General features: G+C 44.3%; 1 protein-coding gene and 1 long non-coding RNA gene across 6 annotated transcripts in view; one reads left to right on the top strand and one right to left on the bottom strand.

Moving 5' to 3' along the window:
- Window positions 1-2,671: 2,671 nt before the first annotated feature.
- On the bottom strand, window positions 2,672-16,875 carry LOC144382577 (uncharacterized). Its single transcript, XR_013449770.1, has 2 exons — window positions 16,783-16,875; window positions 2,672-3,829 (listed from the first exon to the last, which is right to left on the bottom strand). It is a non-coding gene; the product is annotated as an uncharacterized LOC144382577 (long non-coding RNA).
- LYST (lysosomal trafficking regulator) overlaps window positions 3,129-18,222 on the top strand; it is a 186,678-nt gene continuing 171,584 nt past the window's right edge. For 2 of the 5 annotated variants that reach the window (XM_078077740.1, XM_078077735.1), the window contains exon 1: window positions 16,829-16,897. The gene's annotated coding sequence lies outside the window, so the exon portion shown is untranslated. Of the gene's footprint in view, window positions 3,642-16,793; window positions 16,898-18,222 lie in introns of those variants that run through there. The other 3 variants (XM_078077736.1, XM_078077737.1, XM_078077739.1) reach the window with 3 other exon arrangements.

The raw sequence follows: 18,222 nt of genomic DNA, 5'->3' as shown, positions 1-18,222 counted from the left end.
GCTCAACTGACTGAGCCACACAGGTGCCCCTGAGTCCCTCATTTTTATAGCAAGAAAGGATTCTAGCAGGTAGGATGGTGGGGATAAGGGATGGTAGTTCCGAGAATCAGGAAACAGGATTCCTCTGAGAGGAGTTGGAGTCGTTCAGTCCTCTCTGTAAAGTTGTGCACTACACACCAACCCAGCCAGTAGTAATCCCTATGTCTCTCCATCCTAATGGTCACTCAACCCTTTCAAATGGCATGAACACATGTTGAAGGCTTGTGAATGATAATAACTTGAGGCTTTCTCTACATTCCACCCCTCCTGATAACTTGTGACATAGTCTTGATATGCCATTCTCTCTCATCTCTGATAATAATAGCAGACAACCTATAAATAGGGTAACTATTTAATGAGTTTTATGTTTTCCTGTTGATATTTTTTAAAGAATACATTAACTCTTTAGGGATAAATGGCTTATTCCTCCTTGAATCTAATGCCAATTAAATACCATTTGTCTTTATCAGATAAAAGATAAAAACATATTTTTTGGGGGGTCTGACCTTATTATACCCATCCTATTTCCCTTTTTGCTTTGGTTACCAGGAATCTGGGCCAAATTCATAGCCCAGCTGTAATAATCAGCTCATCTCAGTTAACTGGTTATATTCACCCATTTACAGAGCACCTATTGTATTTTCAATCTTAAAATACCCTATATTTTACGATGTTTATGTTTTAGATCTATCCCATGGCAGAATAGGGGCGCCTGGGTGGCTCAGTCAGTTAAGCATCTGACTTCGGCTCAGGTCATGATCTCAGGGTCCTGGAATCGAACCCTGAGTCAAGCCCCTCTTTGGGCTTTGGGTTCAGTGGGGAGTCTGCTTGAGGATTCCCTCTCTCTCTCCCGCCCTCTGCCCCTCCCCCTGTTAAAATAGAAATTCTAAACAAATGAAATGAATACCACACCTTTAGGAAGTTAACTCTTTCATACTCCCCGAGTCCCACTTAGTGCAGTATTAGTAGTAGAATAATAGAACTGTGCAGACTTTTCGAGTTAGAAGCATCTTAGGGTAAATCTAACTTCCTGTTTTTGACTTAACTGACCTGTTTATCTGGCAAAATCAGGACCTCTAAGAGAGGATCACTGCTACTGAAAATGTCAATCAGGCATTTTGGATGCTGCATCAACTTTTTCAAGCCATTGATGTCACTCTGTGCATCAGAAGAATGTTTAACTAAATGGTAGCAACCCGTAAAGGTACTCTGTCTTCCAAATGAATCATTTGCATCCTATTCATTAGCAAGGGTCTCTAAGTTCGAAGATATATTTTCTCCAGAAAGCTTTCAGGAGGAAAACATTAATTCAGTTCATCAAGTTGTGGTAGGATTAAATGAGGCAGGGAACATCATGATAAATGCAAGTCACAGTTGGAGAGGATGTCTTTATTTTTTTTTTAATTTTATTTATTTATTTGAAAAAAAGAGAGAGAGAATGAACAGGGGGAGGGGCGGAGGGAGAGGGACAAGCAGACTCCCCGCTGAGCAGGGAGCCAGACAGGGTGCCAGGACCCTGGGATCATGACCTGAGCCGAAGTCAGATGCTTAACTGACTGAACCACCCAGGCACCCCAAGGGATGTCTTTAACGTATCAAAATACTTTGGGGCTTTGTGTGTGTGTCACAATGTGAAACAAGCCAACAAACTTTTCAAGGTAAAGAAGAATTTTCCTAGAGACTTTATTTCTATAGCTTTCCGATGGTTTTCCTGTTGGAAAGATAAAGAACTTTTTTTCGGTCCCTTTTACCCTTACATCTCTGTTGGGTGTGTGTCCCTGAGTCATACTGAACCTGATACAAGGATGGCAAATAAGTCATCTACACTTCATGTCACTGAGTGTGGCTGGAGGAGTTACATGGCCCGACGGTAATAGACATGACAGGGCAGAGTCATAATCACCATTCATTATCAAGGACCTAACACACACACGGCACATAACATCTCAGAATACATTGACAGTTATTTGTTAGGAACTAATTATAAAGACTGTGCCAGGTGTTTGAGTGCTCAGCCAGGCGTGGAAATTGAGAACCGTAAGTAATGTGGTAATATCTATTATAAGCATCCACTTTAATAGCCATTGTTCTAGGCTCCGCCATGATGTGATAACATGAATTTCTTTAGCTCTCATCCAGAAAATAATATGATTAGCATCAATTTCCAGGTACAGCAACAACCCTAAGAGTTCTGAGCAAATACAGATAAGACATAATAGTGGCTCAACAAATATTTACTGCACATCTACTATGATGTCTATGGATACATATATGTATCAAACACACACACACAGCAGTCCAGTCTGTAGTTAAGAGCATGATATTGGAAGGGAGACAGGGATGGGTTCAAGTGCTGGTACCACCGTTTAAAAGCAGTGTGACACTGGGCAAGTCTCAGGTTCCTTATCTATAAAATGGGAACAAAATACCTCCCTGGCAGAATTGTTGTGAAGATTAAATACAACAATGCTTGTAAAGTGCTAGCCCAGGCCCTGGCTTAAATGCTCAATAAAGGGGAGCGACTGATTGTTTTTATATGTACCTGCACATGGGTTTGGTAATAAAACTATAAATTCAGAAATCCATAATAGGTGTGGGATTTAAAAGATGAGAGCAGTTTTTCATCAAAATGTTATTTCATTTTATGATTTTTTTATTTTTAACCAAAATTTTGAACAAGAAATAATAGCAGCTTTAAAAAGGAGAGAGCCAGATGTCAGCACAAGGAAAGGGCAAAAATCAGCACCGCCAGTTGGGTGAAAGTTTGCAACCGGGCGGTTGGTGGCAGAAGCTAGGCTCGGGATTCTCACTCTTTGGTTAGCTTGGTCCTCTGTCCTCCAAAGACTGCAGAATTCTCAAACCAAGAGTAATGATGATCCTCTTGGGGACAAACTTAAGCCCTCCCCCTCTGCAGGAGAATCAGGGCGCTGTGACTCATGGGAGCCACCATGAAATCACTAACTGGAAATCCTTGCTGAAGCTCCCCTGCAAAGGAATTGGACTTGATTTGCCAGATGCCCCATGTGATCCGAGTGTGGCCACCTGCCAAAGAGCCGGCGGGGCAGGGGGGAGGAGAGGGCTACTCGCCTTCCTGGCAATACAGAGATTGCCTAGCTCCATCACCAAATGCAAAAGCAGCCTCGGGCAGACAAGAAGCCATTTCCAATGACGATCTGGCTTGGATGAGAGTAGCTCCAGCCCCAGAGTGTTCGGTGCATTGCCTCTTTCGGCAGCTTATCCATTCTTCCATGGGGGGGCTGTGTTCTAAGGTTCTTGTGGTACACGGAGCTACTGCCCTCACCATCTGCTCCCATATCTTCCTCCGGTGACATCAGTCAGTGCCGCAGGATTTGCCTCTGCCATCGCTCGGGCTGTTTGCCTCAACTGTGCATGTTCTCATGATGCCAGAAGAATGATCCTCCCCTAAGTCAGCTGAACGGAAGCCAGCAGTTAACTGCAAACAAGCAACCAAGCTTGCTCTGCAGCATGGAGGAGACCCGTTTCCCTGCAGCTGACCGAGTAGATGGTTGCTAATTAGCCTGCAGTGGGGCTACCAAAGGGAAGAGTTCCTTGTTCCCCCGAAGAAGGGAATCACCGTGCAGGTAGGTTAACATGTTTCTGAGACTTCCCGGTGCCAGCTAAGCGTGTGCGCTGCTTTGGTGGGCCAGCTGCGGACAGGCTGAGAACTTTAGAACCACTGAGGAAGGTGATTAGCAGATGGGTTCCTGGTAGCGCCCGTGCTCTCAGGAGCTGGTTCCTACAGGCTGCTTGCTCAGAGAGTGGCCGGATACTGTGCAGAAAGAGAAGGAGAGTGGAGATACTCCTCTGGAGTGGCTGAGCCAAAGACCCTCACTAGAAAGACTGCAGCTCTGATTCTTGGATGCCAGGAAACAGACATGGTTTGTCTGGGGTACGTCGTAGTTACAAGAACTAGTTTAATAAATGGGTGCAGATGGACTCCCGGGTGCCTCAAACCCAGCAGACCCCCAAGTGCACTCATTCTCTCTCTCTCTTACCCCTTACTGCTAGCCCTGTCTAATCTTCAGCCTCTATTATATCCCTGATCTATGCTAAGGAGATTTTACATCCCTCCCTGCCCCCCTATCTTGGAGGCCAGAGACTGGTCTGTGAGGAAGAGGGAATGAGCACAGAGCTAAGGACTGGAGTAGGGAATTATGAAGGGACAAGTAAGAAATTCCATGGCTGGAGTTGTAGGGGAAGGGGAAGACTGGATGAGATTTGAAGGAATGCTAAGGGTAGCCAGATGCCCACCCAGTTGGGAGGGGGCTGAGGATAGTGTGGAAGTCTGGGTTTTAGAGATTGGGAGGTGAGAACAAGCCCCAGTTAGGATCCTGGTTGTACCTTGAGCAATTGTTCTGAGCCAGGGGACCTGGAGAGCCTGTGGGTGGATCAGCCTGTCTGGGGGTATGGATGAAGCCAAGCCTGAAGCCTGGGAGCTCTCCTCCACTCCACGAGCTTCCTCTCTCCCCACTTCTCAATGTTTCCCACATCCCCTTGAACTGCCCCTCCCCTCCCACATCCTCTCAGCTGGGACCTCGTGATCTTTCCCTTGGGCTATCGCAATAGTCTTACCACTGGAGTCCCTGCTTCTCATCTCTTTCCCCTCCAATCCATTCCTCACACAACTGCCAAACATTATCTTTCTAAAATGCAAGCTTGGTCATGTCTTCTAGCTTAAAGGATTCCAGTGGCTTCCCATTGCCTGCAGAATAAAGCCCAAACATCTTGCAGGGCACACAGGAGCATTCACGATCTGCCCCCGCACCCTGCCTTTGTGGCTTCATCTGCTGTAACTTACCTGCAAGTACCCAGGCGTCTGGACTATTTGCTGTTCCCGGAATATGACCTTGCACTTGCCTTATTACTTTCTGACGTTATTTGCTCAGCCCAGAATATCTTTTTCTTCTGTCCTACCTCCCACACCTCTCCTTATCTTTCAAGACAAAGCCATGTCCTCTGAGAAGACTTCTCCATCCCTCTCCTTCTAGATTAAGGTTAATCGTTCTGTCTCCTGGGGTGTGTCTGTGTGTGTGTGTGTGTGTGTGATATAAACTATATATAACACTAATCTTTACCATTTTTACCATTTGAAGTGTACAGTTCTGTGACATTAAGTACATTTACATTGTTGGGCAACTATCACCACCATCTGTCTCTGAAGTTTCGGTCATCCCCAACTAAAACTGTCCTCATTAAACACTAACTCTCCATTCCCCCTAACTCCTGGCAAGCAGAATTCTGCTTTCTATCTCCATGAATTTGACCAAACTAGGTGCCTCCTATTAGTGGAATCATACAATATACTTCCCTTTATGACTGGCTTGCTGGATCATATGATCATTTTAACTTGTATCTTTTTTTCTCAAAGGTAATTGTGCATGGTAAGTGTTCATTTTGAATACGAGAATGTAGCCATATATAAATTCCCTTGGAGCTATGCTAGAAAATTAAAGCACAGCAAAGACCCTGCAAAGAATATTAGACTCTACCCTGCAGTAAAGTATGTTTCCCATATAGAGAAGCTGCAAACCCCTTGAAATGTGTAAGTGCTAATAACACTTGAACTCTAAAATTAGACTCTGACAAGATGCTTCTAAGAAAATCCTTTCAAGAAATCCAGTTAGGAAGTTTTGCAGTTGCTACTTGGTTAGGACCTGCTTGGGAGTATAGAGTCAAGAATCCTGAGTTCCAGCCCTGCCCCACCCCCTTCAGTGAGTTACTGGTTCTCTAGGCTCTGATTCTACCATCAGTAAAATAACAAATGTTCCTGTACATTCATGAGAAAAGAGCAATCCAAATGCTCAAAACAAACACACAAACACAGATCATCCGAATTATCATAGGGACTGGCACCCCAGGACATTTTTAGCAGGTCAATAGGATTCCTATTCATCTCTCAAAGGAAGTTAAATGGAATTCTTTAAAGGGTAGAGTACAGCAATACTTGCTCACTTCTATTCAGATTTAAAAAAAAAAATCTTTGGGAGTAGAAAGCAGAATTCCAGGGACATTGGAGAAGTATCGGATAAGAAAGTAGCTGGCAGGATTTTAAAATGTGACAGTTGAGGAGAGTGGTTCTTGTAAATAAGGAATAGGCACAGAGAAAGAAAGCCCTGAGCCAAGATGATAAAAAATTCTAAAAAAAATACTCTTGGTAAAAATAGATGGTAAGTCCTACGCTTTATGTGTGCGTTCCATCTGAGCAGTATTGGCACGAGTTTTTATGAAAACCTGCAGGTAGAATATTCTAGCCTACTCCACATGGTTATTTCTGGCCTACGGTACCAGCGTGCCAAAGATGTCTTTATAGTCACTGTTACAGTGTTGGTGCCAAATTACGACACTTTTACTGCATCATAAATCAACACAGCTTCCTTGCCTTCAAAGAACTGACCAACCAAGTTACTTTCAGATCTTACAAACGACATTCCTCTCCTCCAGGTTTTCAGAAGGACTTCTCCAGAAGGCAAGGGAGTATAAGGCAAGACTACTGTTTTGTTTTTTTTTCCACATAGACTGATAAATTAACATTGACTGGGATGTATTCTCCCTTCCTCCGTTCCTCCCTCTTCACTCCCTGCAATTGAAGAAGCAGTCAGGAAAAAGAATCCCTGTTTGGAACAATTATGGGATTCGGGTGATATAATCCATCACTTGTGTGTACAAGGTAGAGGCCCAGTGCTGCAAACGTAATAGTTAAATCAAAGTGGGGAAAAAATGAGACAGCACTTCTTCCGACAACTAAGATCCCTTTTCAGGGCTTTCCATTTATGGATCTGTATTTCTCTATTCTAGAGAGTTCAGAAACGGCCTGGAAAATAGAAAGGAATTTAGTGTGAAATAAGGGTCGCATTTCGAAGTACAGGGGAAAAGATGAGGGCAATGCATGGTGTTAAGACAAGAGACTATCAATTTGGAGGCAAATGTTCTTTCCCTGTTCTCTTTCCCTTTAAATGGTGCTTGTCACACTAATTCTCAAGCATCTGATTAGGCAGCCTCGGAGGGTGCCGTTCAGGAGGACTTGAGGTGAATATTGTTGGCACTCAACCATTTCCCACCTCCTTGGCCAACCCAGTCCCCAATGGCCACAGATTCAGCTTATTTTCGAAGACCTCTCTTATATATCTGACTTGACCCTATCAGATTTCGGGAACTCCCCACACACCCGCCAGTGCATCCTCCCCAGTGGTGAATGTTCTAATTCCATTTCTCTTTGTTGAGAATCAGCCATAGTGGGTAGGATAGCTGCTCGCCTGGTAGCTGCTTCAACAGGTAAAGAACCCAGGCTACTAGATTGCCTAAGTTGGCCCTAGCCGTTCTCAAGTTCAGCGTTCGAAGCCGGGTTTCCAACCGCGAGGTACACCTGCCAGTAAATACATGATGTCTGTACCCCATCAGGAAACCCTTGCTCTATAGTAGACCTAATTATCAGTCGGCAGCAGAGTTCCAGAAACGGCACTATAAGCTGAGCAGGAAACAAGTCAGGGGAGGTTATCCTGAGGGGCGCATGACCTTGAGGTGGCGCTTTACGCAACATTTCCTGGTCATCTATTACTCTGATTTGGTGACCTCACGTTCTTGGTGGATGCTTCTAATGTCTGGAGGAGACACTTGGGCTGTATGAACAGCAATCGCAGAAGCAGAGCTATAATCATTCTTTTTATTTCCAGTTGCTGGTGTCTGATTCTTTGGGAGAGTGTGTCTGATGTTGGGGGAAGGGAGGGTAAGATGGAAAGGGGTGTATCTTTCAGAAATTGCAGAATTTGGGAGAATCGGAGTCAAATGGCAGCTTGCACACTGGCCACGAAGTCCACCCACAGGGGCAGAGTTGCTCGCCACAGTCACTTCCCCCCTGCCCAGGGAGGCGATGCGTTTTGGGGAGACCATCTCCTGGCCGGGAGTCCTCATCCCACTGAAGGCTGAGCTTACCTGCTCCTGGGATGTTGCCTTGGGGTTCTGCTGACTCAACTATACGACCGCACTAACACATGGGAAGTGACAGGATGATATATACATATTTTTAATTTATGGATAAAAATCCAGAAGATTACGTTATTAAATGGGCCCAGATATTTTTAGATGCTCGCTTATTTAAGGTCCTTTGCAGTTCACAGTGATGCTTTAATATGTTGTATCTGATAAACTATTTTCTCAGAGTCCTAGAATCTAGAAACACCCAGTCTTCATTTCCTATTTCAGTGATTGATTTTCCAACATAATGTCTGCAATTTTCCCCCAGTATTACTGTGTGTTTCAGACCACTTTTCTGTGTCAGACGGTGTACTTTCAAACAGGTTCTACATTTTATTTTCAACAAGATGGCACACCTGGGCTGCATCTATTCTGCTAAGTGATACAGCTTTCTCAGAACTTTGCTCATGGAATAGCTGCATTAAAAACACAAAAGTTGGCCCCAAGTCAGGGCTTCCAAAATGAATTCTAGGTTCCTGTGGAGCCCTATGTTTCCTGCATTGCTTTGGTGCCAGCCCACGCTGGTCAGGGAGAAGGGTTTTTGCTACGATCCAAGACTCCAGGCAAACATCTGATGAAGTGACCTCCCTCTGCGACTGACGCACTGCAGCCCCCCGCCCCCATGGGGCCATTCTTTGCTCTCTGATATGACTACTTGGTTGCATAGATTCTAACGTAGTGCTGCCTGGGACCAGGGATTCCATACAAACAAGCTTTTCCATTTTTAATCTCAGATGCCTTTTAAATATCTTTGAATCGCAGGACTTAGAGCTAGATCTAGAATGCTGGTGGGGATCAAATTTGAATATCAGACACTGCGCCGTACGTACAATCATCCCTTCCCTCTGCAACCCAAGTTTTATTATTAAAGGAGCCTGTGTACCAACTTCTCCAGAATACTCTTCCCTCACTCATGCAGATCTATTCCTGGAGGATCCCACCGGGACCCCTACAACTACCACTATCTGAATTCCATAGGTAAACATAGCTTAGGCACAAGGGGAGTCCACACTGCATTAATATTCAGTTCTGATTCCAAATATATGACAAGTCTATACCTCTCAGATTAGTTTACATGGTGAATTGGGGAAATGATTATGTAATTCTTTTTTAAAGATTTTTTTTTAATTTATTTATTTGACAGAGAGATAGCACAAGTAGGCAGAGCGGCAGGCAGAGGGAAAGGGAGAAGCAGGCTCTCTGCTGAGCAGGGAGCCCGATGCGGGGCTCGATCCCAGGACCCTGGGATCATGACCTGAGCCGAAGGCAGATGCTTAACCGCCTGAGCCACCCAGGTGCCCCTGATTATGTAATTTTTATAAGTTTGATTTCTCTTTGCATAAAACAGTGCTTTACTAACAAATAGGATGCCACATCAGAATGCACACAGATATAAAATATTCTGATATTCCAGGCACCAGAATCAGGATTTAAATAAAATCTCCTGAAGTATAAAAGATACATAACCTCTAACAACTGTTGACCACGACTGACTATCGGTCATAGAAAATTCTTTCCAGCTACTTGTATTCCTCTGTATCATTATCTTCCTCATTTACTCGAAAATTTTATTGAGCAGCCTCTATCTGCTCAAAATGAACACAAAAAGATAAAATAGAGTCCTCACCACATAATAAACTCAAAGTGCATTTGAGAAGACTAACAAATAACAAGAATAAGAACAGTTACTGGGAGGTAGGGAAATTAAGGAAGACTATCTAAGATTGTGTTCTTGCTTGTCTGTCACATTTACTTGGGATATACTTTCTCTTTTGGTAGATAAAAGAGAGAAAATGCATACTTTAATTTATATCTTAACTTGTAATTACCAAGTGCCTCTTGTACATTCAGTGCAGCCTTATGCTAGCATAGGATGAAGTCTAACCGCGATAGCAAAGCTGTTAGGTGGGGCAGGACTCCTTCCGTCCCCGTGATAGAGCAGCACCCTGGCTCAGGGTAAACCTTATTCTTTGGTGTCCGGTCCTCATTAAAACAGACTCTTCACCAGTCATTCTGGAGAGTCAGCATGACCTGTTATTATAGTTATGATGAATCCCACTATCTGCCACCCAACAGGCCCAAGATATTTATTTGCTCTGTAAGAGTTTAACCTATGTTTTGAGGTTCTGCAACAAGTGATTGAGCAATGTAAGCAATATGGAACATGGCTTAATTTAAAATGACCAGGATGGGGGTTCCTGGGTGGCTCAGTCAGGTAAGCATCCGACTTTTGATTTCGGCTCAGGTCATCATCCTGGGGTTGTGAGATCAAGTCCCGCGTTGGGCCCTGTGCTGGGTGTGGAGCCTGTTTAAGATTCTCTGACTCCCTCTCCCTTTCCCCCTTCCCCCTTCCCTCTCTAAAAATAAATAAATAAATAAATAAAAAATAAGACGACCAGGATGAAACATGGAGCAGTTATCTATCTGGGTACAGTTGGTGCAGAGGGAAAATATTAATCATCGCCCAACCTCCTGCCTGCCCTGCCAACATCACCCTCATCCTCCTTGAAACATGGCCTTTACTCTTTCAATTTTGGGAAGGATCTTCCAGTCACCGTGATCTCCCTCATCAGTTTGTACAAATGCTATTCCCTCTCCTGGAGTGGGGCTTTTTAAACTTTCATGTGCATACAAATCATCTGAGGATCTTGTTGAAATGCCAAGTATGACTCAGTAAGTCTGGGGTTGTGGACTGAGATTCTGGATTTCTCACAAGTTCCCAGGTGAGAAGTTCTTCCGGTCCGAGGAGGAGCATGGCCCCGGAACACTCTGCCAGGTCTGTTCTCGCTGTCCGTGGCTTCCGGACACGTGGATTTTATAGACAGCTACAACAACAACAACAGTAATAATAACAGCCACCACATCAACAAAAAGAACAGAGCAACAAACTCTTTCAGGGACCACTCAGCTTGCCAACTCTTTAATTGTAAATCACTTTGTCAAGAAATGACATTGAACATACACATGGCTATGATTGTCAAATCCTAAAGGAAGGTTATTTCAATTCTGAAGACATAGGAAGGCTGTAGTTTCAGAAGGGGACTTCCTGAATTGAATAAACTTAACTTTGTGAAAAACTCACGACACTCCTTTCATTTTTAAAATTTGGTCCATCTAGATGGGGGGCACTACAGGCATATGTAGGAAAAATTGGCCTGCCTGAAGTCTGCTTTTCTGATCGCAGACCTGGGTGGGATGTCCCTCCCCTGTGCCCTAGGAATCCCCGTGCATGACACGGTCCTCACCCTCATCACCCTCCACTGTCACTGCTGTCTTCCTGTCTGGGGTCCCCAGGAGTCCCAGGTCTTTCCTCTACCTTTATATCCCAAAGCCTCTGGACATTGCAAGTACATGGAAAATACCCTGTAATTGAATCAAGGCCTGAAATAATGGATCAATTTAACAACATTACTGGTGGATTCTATATCTGGTATTAGGTAGAGTTAGAGATATTTTTTTAAGTGGTCCAAAATCATGGTGTATATGAAATTATAGAGAAAGTGTACATATTAAGAATCTTTTTCTGTAGCAGGGTTTTTTTTTGAGTGGGCAGTGAAACACAAAAAGATCTTCACCTGTTCCTCACTTTGAATCTGACCAGCCCTTTCCAACCCTTGCTTTGAACTGGTCAAGTGATATTCTGCCCTGTAAACTTGCAGATAAGTTTTTCCGGTCTTCTAAATGAGATACTGTGAGCTTTAGAGGGTTCTTGTGATTTTTTAATCTGCTATGATCCCCTGGGCTCTTGGCAATGGATAGCAAACATGCATTTCTTATAACATTTTTAAATTTCTTTCCACTTGTTAGCCTGTCTATTGTGTAGGATGGACTTAGTTTGCTCTTCCAAAATAAACAGCTCAAGCAGGTTACAACTCAAAGTTCATCATAAACTTGAGCACAAGAACATATTGAGAATTAAGACAGACAAATATCAACTGTTAAAATAAGAAATGGCAAGTAAATCCCTTGGGTAAGAATTATGCTCAATAATGGACTCAAATTCCTCCTTTTTCAATAATGTTGATAACTTTATAGCTGTGTGTGTGTGTGTGTGTGTGTGTGTATGTCCATAGGCATGTACATCACTTACTAGTGCCTATTTCTGGGATAAGATCACAGAAGACTTTCATTTTCTATATTGTATATTTGTCGTAACATTTGCATTTATTACTACAGCAGGTATTTTCCATTCTAAGCAGAAAGACAGTTCAGAATTTAAAAAGAAAATAAAACTTTTATGAGAATTAATGACACTGCTGCCCACAAGTACGTCTTTCCTACACAGGAAAGTGGGACACTAAGACACACTCAGCATGAAGTTTCCACAACAAAGAAGAAAGGTTTAGGTTGTTTTAACACTTTTAACTGGCTGTAAAAAGCACCTCACTAAAATATTTCTGATGTTTACAAATCTTGTAACGTAACGACATAAGAGTTCTTAAAGTAAAATATACATACTTTGGGGAATTTTAAAAAGTTAGCAGTGATTTAGTAGAGAAAACTACATTAAAAAATCTTATTAAAACCTAATCTGATAAGTTTTGCAAAAAGAAGGATCAAATGTTGTTAAACAACTTAATGGAGACATTAAGAACTGACTTCTTCAATAAGTTTTAAGGTGCCTACTAAAAAGCACATTTTTAAGAGTCATATACATCTTAATAACATAAAGCGCTCCAAAACTAAATTTGTATATCTGTGATTTTAAAAAAGATTTTATTTATTTATTTATTTGAGAGAGCGAGCGCATAAGGGGAGGGGAGGGAGAGAAGCAGACTCCCCGCTGAGTGCAGAGCCCCACGTGGGGGTCCATCCAATGACCCTGAGATCACGACCTGAGCCAAAACCAAGAGTTGGACACTCAACCGACTGAGCCACCCAAGCACCCCTATAATTTTTAAAAAATATTTTATTTATCCACTTGAGAGTGAGAGAGAGAGAGCACAGAGGGAGAGCGAGAGGGAGAAGCGGACTCCCCGCTGAGCAGAGAGCCCAACGTTCGGCTCCATCCCAGGATCGTGACCTGAGCCGAAGGCAGACGCTCAACCAACTGAGCCACCCAGGCACCCCGATAATTTTTCAATATTGCAATTGCTCCGTCTGTAGTCAAATGTGGAAATCTAGATAATTTCGACCATGTTACTGTTACAAAAATGAAAGCCCTGCATCCTCTCTACCACTTCTTCAAAAATCCATTGCTGCTCCAGTACAGTGCAGTGGGCATTGAAGTTTCAAACCTCACCTAAAATTAAGATTAACTATTTGGATATTTACTGGACTTGAAACCAACTTGTCTCAATTAAACTGTTCATTCCATAAATTTTGCTGGATGCTTGCTGTGCGCCAGGTACTGTCCTGGCACTTGGGACACATCATAAACAGAACAGAGGTGGCTGCCTTCGTGAAGTCTATATGCGGGAGATAATAAAATGAATGAATATAATGGATGTGTAAGTTGTGTAGTACGTTCTTATTAAAATTATTTTGGGGGGTGTATTAGTCTGCTAGGGTTGCCTTAACAAAATACTGCAGACTGGGTGACTTAGAACAGATAGAGTCTCTCACAGTCTGGAGGCTGGAAGTCCGGGATCAAAGTGCCAGCAAGGCTGATGTCTGGTGAGATTTCTCTTCCTGGTTTGCAGATAGCGGACTTCTCGCTGTGTCCTCACGTGGCCTTTCCTCTGTGTGGGTGTGGGAAGCTCTGGTGTCTCTTCCCCTTCTTATAAGTACACCAGTCCTATTGGATGCGGGCTCCATCCTTTATGACCTTATTTAACCTTAATTACCTCCTTAAAGGCTCTATTTCCCAACAGAGTCCCATTGTGGCTTTTGACTTCAACATATGCTTTTGGGGGGAGGGCGGGAACAATTCCATCCATAACATACGGTATTTGCGATATGAGGGACACTCAAGTGTGGGGCCCAGGGCAGTCTCCTCTTATCAAGGTTAAGGACAATGTTGAGATAGACTTCACGGAGAAGGTGAAATCTGAGCAAAGATAGAAGAGGTAAGAGAGGTCTACATGTGGCTATCTGCAGAAAAGGCATTTCAGATTGAGGGAACAGCTAGTGCAGAGGCCTGAAGGCAGGATGTTTGGTGTCTGGGATGTTTGGTAAACAGTAGGTCTGCAGGGTTGGGAAAGTAGGAAGAGATGAGGTTGTGGGGATCTGGCTGGTGTAGAGTTCTGTAGGTCCTTCTAAGGAGTTTGGTGTTTACCATTGCAGGGTTTTTGTTTTTGTTTTAAGATTATTTATTTATTGGAGAGAGAGAGAGAGCACAAGGGGAGTGAGGGGCAGAGGGAGAAGCAGACTCCCCGCTGAGCAGAGATCCCAATGCAGGGCTTGATCCAGGAACCTGGGATCATGACCTGAGCCGAAGGCAGACACTTAACTCACTGAGCCACCTAGGCGCCCCCATTGCAGGGTTTTGAGCGGAGGTGTGACATGGTCTGATTTATATATCCATGTAGTCATGAAATCATTATTTTAAGGCATTTTGGTGAGTACATAATGAGGAATGCACATTTACATTTGACCGTTGAACAACATGGGTTTGAACTGCTTAGGTCCACTTATACACGGATTTTTTTTCAATAAGTACAATACACGAGTATAAATGTATTTTCCTTATAGTTTTCGCCCTAACATTTTCTTTTCTCTAGCTTACTTTAAGAATACAGTACACAAAATATATGTAAGGCTTTCAGTCAACAGTAGCCTATTAATAGTTGAGTTTTGGGGAAGTCAGAAGTTCTTTGCACAGGGGTCACCACCCCTAACCCTTGTGTTGTTCAAGAGTCAACTGTACATTAACTGCATCTTTTAAAACCTTGATTTTAGAATCTAATTTTAGAGTCAAATTATCTGGAGAACTTCCCACTTACAAAGTTTTCCAAAGGGTGATACATACATAAGTAAGGCTTCCTTCTATATATCTATTATTTTTTCTTTTTTCTTTCTTCTATTGAATGTATGTGGTTACACATTTCTTGTGTTCATTTGAAATCCTTTGAATTAAGTTTTATCTAATTATGTATACTAAATATCCATGTTCTAAGATACGTTTGAATAAAGTTTATACTGTGGTAGCTTGGTTATACAGATATACAGAGAAAAGAATAGTCAGAAATGACATTACTTTGTGCCTTTTACAAATAAATAATACTTTGAGGGCTAATTGTGTACCGTTGTAATACAAAGTCTGTTTCATTCTGTTAGGCTTTAACAAAATCATGATCATTGATTATCTTGCAATCAAGAAATAGAAACTGGATCATTACTTATCATTTCTATGACTTCTTTGTCCATAAAAAAAAAAAAGATGTTTTTAAGATAGTGGGTAAAAGTTGATGTGAAAATAAGAGTAGGTTCACTGTTAGGTAAAACTGTGAAACAGGTCAAGTTTGGCTTCCTCTTCCTCTTTTAGTTCAGGGAAATTCACCAAAGTATCTCCAGCATCTAGCAGGGTACCTAGCACATAGTAGGTGCTCATTATATATTTGTTAAATGAGTAGTGATTTCCCTAACACATCTCTTTCACTAATTTGTTAGTGACTTTGGTTGTCACGCATCTTTGGAGTATTTGCATTCTGACAGATTGCCAGAGGAAGTGGGCAACCTCTGCCCAAAGTTATGAACTGCTAATGGTTGAACTTCAAGCGTCAGTGGGGAGTATTTTAAAGTGCAGAATTTTCCCCAAGAGTTGCTTCAAATTACATCACTGGGTCAACTTTGCTTGTCATTGGGTCAGATGAGAGTTGCATTTGGTATACAGCCTTAAGACATAACATCCTGAATTATTTCTATTTCTTAAAGATTCCTGTGCAAAAGATACAGGAGTTGTTGATTCTAACGCAATTCCTGCCAATTTGTAGACCATTTGCTTATAGTTTGTATTATTATATTATTAGGTAGGACTTGAACCCTGTTCAAGATCTTCCCCGGTATCTCTGACATGCCACACATGGACTGTCACAGAGGGTGAGCAGGGGTGTCCTCTAAAATGCCAAACAGCTGCCGGCAGCAGCCTATCAGCCATGTGCTGGGCCAGGCACTCAGTGATGCAGCCAAAACATCCTTGTATTAAACCTACGGCTCCCACCTGCTGGAGGCACTGCTATTGTAAGGTACATAATGTTGACAGTGCGCACTGTATACAAATGTGTTTGAAGAGAGCTAAATTGAAAAATACACATTTGCGCTGAATTACATCTACAGTGGCTTCGTTTCTGAAAGAAGCGTACCATTACCTTTGCAAAATGGCTTTTTCCAGGCCCCAGAGAAAGGCTGGCTAGGCTTCCTCGTGGGTCACCGTTCCTCTCTCTCCCAACCCCTTCCCATATTTCTTGTACCCCCATCCTCTGGACCACACAAGGAGGAAAGGACGAGTGTCTATGCTGAATAGAGGAAGCGGACGCTGCGCAAGCGCTTGATGCTTTTCAAACGATGGTCGCTCTCCCCTGATCGGCATAGCCAGCCACGCATGGCACAGATAGGGCGAGGACCCGAGGCAAGCCTCCCCCGCACTGGGAGAAACCCCGAGGCCCCCCGCCCTGAGGCTCGGCCCACCCCCCCTCCGTTCCCCATTGGCTCGGCAGTTCCACGCGTCACGCCTGCGACGTCGACGCTGCCCTACCAGCGAGGGGCGGGGCTGGGGACGCGCGAGGCGGGGCAAGCGCGCACGCGCAGGCGAACGGGTCTGGGTCCGGACGGGGGAAGGGAGGGGGTGGTGTCCCCGGTTTCCTGGGTTACCTGAGGGGGCGGGGGTGGGGAGTTCGCGGCGGCAGCAGCGGCAGCGGCAGCGACAGCGACGACGACTGGGGATTCTCCCGGTGAGTGGAAGCGCGCGACGGCAGCCACACAGCAGGTGAAGGCGGCCGCTGGGCGCCGATGACGCCGGCCGAGGGCTTGGGGTCCCGGACACCATCCGTGGCCTGGAGGGAAGGAGGTTTGGGGGTGGCGGCGGTCAGCCCGGGCTGGGGGTAGCGGCCACCGGGCTGAGGGCACGGGGGACTCGGCCCCAAACCCGTCCTCGGGCGTCCTCCCCGGCTCCGGGTCTCCGAGATGTCTCCCCACGGCGCCCGGGCAGCCTTTGACAGCCGCTGAGCGGCGGGCGGGAGCTCCTCCCTGCTCCTCTGGACCCTCGCGGCGGCCACCCGCCACCAACTTTATTTCCCGGCGCGCGGGAGGGGCGGGGGGAGCGGAGGTCGAGTAGGCTGGCGGCGATTTGCTGCTAGCGTGGTTGTATTTATTGTCCTGTGCGGTGACACTACCTCCACCCTGACCGGGCCCAGACTGGCAGGGCGACGACGGGAGTTGACAGTTTCCGCGCCACCACCCTTGCAGTCGCTCCTTGTGCTCCTGTCCCGCGGTGCTCACCCATCTGTCATCTCCCCCGTGTGCCTTGGTCTGTTGCTTTTCTCATGCCTGTGACACCCTCTGCCGGGGCGAGAGACTCTCCAGAGGATCCTCTGAGACATCTGCCGTCTGTCCCGGGGCATCACTAGAGCCTTGGCTGAGATGCCCTTTCGCCTCTGGTAGGAATAAACTGAGAAATAACCCAGGGAGAGCCCCGGACCCCACGGTGTGGAGGTCAACGGGTTGTTTAGTAGTGGAGAGGCTAGGGTCAGAGGCTTTAAGAACTGCTCCCTAGCCTTAATTCTTATCGGGCTAAACAAAACAAAACATTCCCTATATGCTCAACAGACCGTACACACCCAGTGACAGCACTTGGTAGTTGATGAGGTTTGTTTTAAGCAGATAGAAAATTTTAAGGGAGTTGGGTCTTGTGTTGAATAGGGACCAACGTTTCCTTGAACATTGAATTGAACTCTCATTTTTCCTAGGGTTTGTTTAACAGATTGATAGGACAAACTGAATTGGGCTTTTCTTCCTGATGATTCTTGGCTGGTCTGCTGCTACTTTAAACTTCCACACCCAGAAACCTTATGCTAATAAAGATGTTGACTCTGAGCTTTCATTTTATAGGTGTAGTTATTAATATGGGGTATCTGTTTTAAAGAGCTTTACAAGTAGTCAGCAACTTTTTTTCTAATAGCTCTTTGCTGTCGTCCATATTGTTACTGCCTAAAGATTGGGGAATTTGGAGAAGAGGAGGAACAAGGAGAAAATAAGTTGTTATATAATTTAACTTACATGAAAGCAGTTTGTGAACTATAAAATGATATATAC

The sequence above is a fragment of the Halichoerus grypus genome, chromosome 7, assembly GCF_964656455.1.
Source record: "Halichoerus grypus chromosome 7, mHalGry1.hap1.1, whole genome shotgun sequence".
Taxonomy (NCBI): Eukaryota; Metazoa; Chordata; class Mammalia; order Carnivora; family Phocidae; genus Halichoerus; species Halichoerus grypus.
The sequence above is the reverse complement of the archived record's forward strand: the minus strand, read 5'-3'. Positions and strand labels throughout refer to the sequence as shown.